Raw genomic sequence first — 5,449 nt, 5'->3', positions numbered from 1 at the left:
AAAAAAAGAATACTCCCTCTCTCTCTCTATAAGGCTGTTCCTGGGAGCCAGATGAGTTAGGTAATGAGGGAGTTAAGAGTAAGTAACTGCTTGCAATTTTAAACAATAACTTTTTGCTTCCCTCTTACTATGTTAAGAGTTGTGTCTAAAAAAATATGCAATTCTTTTTTTTTTTTTGGAGAGGTTTTCGCTATAGGGAGTGTGAGCTTGCCAGAAAGAGAGAGACAGAGAGACAGAAAGCAAGAAATCACCCCCCAGGGGGATCGTCACGCCACAATCCCTTCTCCTCCATTCTCCTCTCAGGATCCTGGGCACACACGCATATGTGCCCGACATGAGTTTAAGCCACTGGATCCAGGACTTGAACTGCGGTCGATTATATGGGAATTCAGCGACATAGCCATTATGCTAACTGCTGGTCCCCAAAATATGCAATTCTTAAAAAGGTACCATTTCTGATTTATTATCTGTAACCTTTGGAAACTAATCACATGACACTACAAAATTAGTAATGTCTTGAAATCTGTATATAAAACATAAATTACCTCTAATTTCAAGTTCTCCTTTATTAGTATACTACTCAATCTTAAAATGAAAAAGAAAAAAAGCAGCTCCAAAGAGAGTCTTATGCCATTCTTTAAAAAAGGAAACTGTTCCTTTTAACTTTACAAAAAACACACACCCGTTTCAAAACACATGATTTAGGGAACCAGCAGTTAGCATAATGACTATGTCGCTGGACTCCCACATAGTCAACCGTGGTTCGCGTCCCGGACCCGGTGGCTTAAAACTCACGCCGGGCGTGTGTGCGTGCGTGCCGAAGATCCCGAGAGGAGAATGGAGGAGAAGGGATTGCAGTGTGACCATCCCCCCTGGGGGGTGATTTCTCGCTTTCTGTCTCTATGTCTCTCTCTGTCTGTCTGGTGAGCGCACACACACCCTATAGTGAAAACCTCTCAAAAAAACCCCAAAAAACCTCACATGATTTAATTGTCTTGGTCACGGACATTTGCAAGATGAGATTTTATATTTCGCTCCCATAGCTTCTGGTTATCAGAAAACCCGTGCTTTCCTTTATTGAAGGAGTTTGCTCTGGCTGATGTTCTTGTGTCCCCTCCCATATTCTTCATTCTCATCTTTGCTTCTGGAGGCATTTCTTTGGGTTCATTATCTTCATCTTCATTGTAGCCTCTGCTACTGAAAGGGTTTTGGAATAAGAGGTGGTGTAGTTTCTTTAGGTTCTCTTGATCCAGGTTTGATGGGTGTGGTTGCTGCTTTCTTTGCCGTCTGACTACCTATGGCAAATCCAAGCTTGGAGATCTTTGTAGGCTTTGCTGGGAAGTCTACAGCTTCTTCAGCGATCGCTTCTCAGCACTGCGACTGGAACTTTCCCTCCATTACTCTGGTGGCTCTAGCTTGCTGTGGCTTTTCAGGCTTCTCCTCTCCTGGTTCCCATCTGCCATTTTCCCACAGGGTTGTTTTGAGGATTGAAATAGACAACAGAGGTGGGGTGCTCATCACAGAGCCTCATAGTGAATTCTTTAGCTTTTTAAAAGTTGCTATAGGGCATGTGCACTATCATCGGACAGAGAGAAATCACCTTCCATGGGGTATGGCCACACCATAGTCCCTTCTCGATTTTTCTTTTTCAAAGTTTTTGCCAGGACCAGCAGTTAGTGTAATGGCTGTCACTGGACTCCCATGAGGTCAACCGCAGTTCAAGTCTCAGACCCAGTGGCTTAAACTCACACCGGGCACGTGTGCGTGTGTGCCCAAGATCCTGAGAGGAGGATGGAAGAGAAGAGATTGCAGCTCAGCCATCCCTCCTGGGGGATGATTTCTCACTTTCTTTCTCTTTCTGGCAAGCACACACGCCCTATAGCAAAAACCTCTAAAAAAAGCTTTTGCCATAGGACACAAATGCTTGCCAGAGACAAAGAGAGAGAAAATGAGAAAACACCCCCCCCAGGGGGCATGGTCATGCTGCAATCCCTTCTCATCCAATCTTTTCTTGGGATTTTGGGCACCCATGAATGCACAAGTGGCAGTGTGGTTTTCAAGCCACCATGTCTGGGACTTGCACCAGTCACTTGGCCACATGGGAGTCCAGTCTCTTAAACACCACACCTCCTGCTGGTCCTCATTCTTCTTAACAACAGTAGACTTTGATTTGGGGTATGCATGCACACGTGCCTGGACTGTTTTTCAAGCCACTCAGTCCAGAGCTCAAGCACTGGATCCAGGATTTGAACTGTGCAATTGGCCATGTGTGATCCAGCTGCCTTAACTACCACACAACAGGCTGCCCCCTCCCCTTTTTTAAAAAGAATGATTTAACTATTTATGTTTAAATTTGACCAAAGGGACAGAGAGAGAGAGAGAGGAAGTGAGAAAGCAAGCCGCCAGGTCCAGGACTTGAACCGCGGTTGGCCATGTGAGAGTCTAGTGTCCTTAACCACCATGCCATAATTCTTCACTGAAGTTTGAATAAGAAAAGGAGTGATAGAAGAAGCTGAGAACAATGGGACAACTTAAGGTTCTAACCAGGTTTTTGCTAATTTTTACTAGAGGGAATGTGAGTTCACCAGAGAGAGGGAAAGTGAAAAAGCACTCCTCATGTGGGGAGGCGAGACGGCCACACAGCACAGTCCCTTCTCCTTTATTTCTTTCGGAGACTTTGGGCTTACATACATACACACCGCGTCCTTCAAGCTTCTAGGTCTGGGTTAAGACCCACAGTTGGTGGGACCAGCAGTTAGTGTAATGGCTGTGTTGCTGGACTCCCATGTAGTCGACCGCGGTTTGAGTCCCGGACCCGGTGTCTTAGACTCACGCCAGGCGCGTGTTTGTCTGTGCCCAAGATCCCGAGAGAATGGAGGAGAAGGGATTGTGGTGTGGCCATCCCCCCTGGGGGGTGATTTCTCACTTTCTGTCTCTCTCTGTCTGTCTGGTGAGCGCACGCGCCCTATGGTGAAAACCTCTCCTCCCCCCCAAAAAAGAACCACAGTTGGTCTTGTGGGATCCAGAGTATTAACCACCATGCTGTCAGCTGACCTGATTCTAACCAGGTGTTTCTTAATTTAAAATAATTATTTATTTAATTTCATTTATTCATTCATTTATTTTAATTTGACCAGAGAGTGACACACAGAGAGGAAGGGAAAGTGAGAAAGTAAGCCACCAGGTCCGGGACTCTAGCTGTGTCGGCCATGTGGGAGTGTTTAGATCCCTAACCACAATGTCACTGGCTAGTCCCATAACCAGATGTGTGTGTGTGTGTTTTGGAGAGGTTTTTGCTATAGGGCATGTGCGCTCGCCAGAAAGACAGAGAAATACAGAGACAGCGAGAAATCACCCTTCAGAGGGAATAGCCACACTGCAATCCCTTCTCCTCCATTCTCCTCTTGGAATGTTGGACACGTATGCACATGCGCCCAGCGTGAGTTTAAGCCACTGGTTCCGGGACTTGAACTGTGATTGACTACACGGGGGTCCAGCAACATAGCCATTATGCCAACTGCTGGTCCCCAGATATATATATATTTTTTTTTTTTGAGAGGTTTTTACTATAGGGCGCGTGCGCTCGCCAGACAAACAGAGAGAGACATAGAGACAGAAAGCGAGAAATCACCCCCCAGAGGGGATGGTTACACCGCAATCCCTTCTCCTCCATTCTCCTCTCGGGATCTTGGGCACACACGCACACGTGCCCGGCGTGAGTTTTAAGCCACCGGGTCTGGGACGTGAACCGCGGTCAACTACGTGGGAGTCCAGCGACATAGCCATTACGCTCCCCAGATATTTTTTTTAAAAAAGAGATTTTTTGCTATAGGACACGTGCACTTGCCAGAGAGACAGTGACAGAAAGTGAGAAATAACCTCCCCCACCCCAGGGAGGATGGTCACTCTGCAATCCCTTCTCCATTCTTCTCTTGGGATTTTGGACATGCACGCACATGAGCCCAAAGTGTTTTAAGCCTCCAAGTCCAAGACTCAAACCACAGTCAACTACATGGGAGTCCAGTATCGTAACCATTATGCCACCTGCTGGTCCGTCCCTAAGCAGGTATGTTTTAAAAAAGATTTATTTTATTTCATTTATCATCATTTGTTTAATTTGACCAGAGAGAGAGAAAGGGAAAGTAGAAAAAGTGTGCTCTAGGTCCAGCACCTGAACCACAGTCAGCCACGTGGGAGTCCAGCATCCTAAACATCATGCAACGTGCCGGCCCCTAATCAGATTATTTTTTAAAGCACACTGAGCTGGTGTCCTGAAAATGTGGATTCTGCTCCTCAATTCTGTAATTCATTTACACCCTTTTCTCATCAATATAAAGATCTGCCCTTCTGAGCTCATGGAGGGCTTTTGTGAGGATCAAGTAAGTTTAATCATCAAACTAAAGCGCCATGAAGACAGACTGTAGAGTTAGTCAGGTGCACATGATGTTATGGAAAACTGAGTTGTTCTCAAGATACGATTCCTGCAAGTCATGTGGATCCCATTAAACTAAACCGGGAGTGTTGGATGATGGCCTACAGGCCAAGGTGGCCCAAATGAAATTGGCTATTTCATTTTATTGGAACACAGCTATGGCCATTTACTAACTTATTGCCTGTGGTGGTTTTCTCACCTCAATGACACAACTGAGCAGTTGCACAGATCCTGCATGGCCTGTAAGGCCTGGATATTTACTATCTGACTTTACAGAAAAGGGTTTTCAATCTCTGATCTAGAATTTACAACTAGACTGGCATAGCCATCTAAGAATCACTCAAAGAACATGTCTGAGGTATTAGATTTTCCTCTGGCCTTTCTGTTAATACACCCCTGAGCAAGCTAGAAGAGGGTCCCTCATGGTGGCATAGCCTTAGCTGGGTAGGGATGGAAGAGTGTGTTTGGTTCCCTGGTTGACCTGAATATTTCAGGTATGGATGCCCATGATCTTGACAGACTAGGAAGTTTAGGGAGGAGACCTTGGCATGAGACCCTTTGAGGGTGTTTATCTTTCTGTCTCTTATTCTTATGAAGGAAAAAAACAAAAACAAACCCTAAAACCTTTATAAATGTTAGAGAGGGCACTTAACACATTAGACATGATTCAAAACATCCGAAGAAAGTCCAAAACTAAATTAAGTTTTGGACATAAACTAATGCCCGAAGTGTCCAGCTCTTACCATTTAGTAGCTGAATCCTGTTTTCTCTTTTGTAAAATAGAGTAATATCTACCTTACAGGATTGTTTTGAGAATTAAAAATACTGTCCCTAAAGTAACACAGTACACAGAGAAAGATCTCATTTAACATAGCTAGGGGCCAACAGGAGGCATGCTGATTAAGGCACTGGACTCCCACATGACTGATGGCAGTTTGAGTCCCAGATCTGGCGGCTTGCATTTTCACTTTCCCTCTGTCTCTGAGAGTGTGCGTGTCCTACGGCAAAATTAAAGTA

At 45.1% G+C, this 5,449-nt stretch overlaps 1 pseudogene; it reads right to left on the bottom strand.

The window, feature by feature from the left end:
* Window positions 1–986: 986 nt before the first annotated feature.
* On the bottom strand, window positions 987–4,669 carry LOC114009795 (PEST proteolytic signal-containing nuclear protein pseudogene; annotated as a pseudogene).
* Window positions 4,670–5,449: the final 780 nt, after the last annotated feature.

This window comes from Tupaia chinensis, unplaced genomic scaffold (assembly GCF_000334495.1).
Source record: "Tupaia chinensis unplaced genomic scaffold, TupChi_1.0 Scaffold000624_1, whole genome shotgun sequence".
NCBI lineage: Eukaryota > Metazoa > Chordata > Mammalia > Scandentia > Tupaiidae > Tupaia > Tupaia belangeri.
Note: the sequence above shows the minus strand (reverse complement) of the source record. Positions and strands in the feature narration are given on the sequence as shown.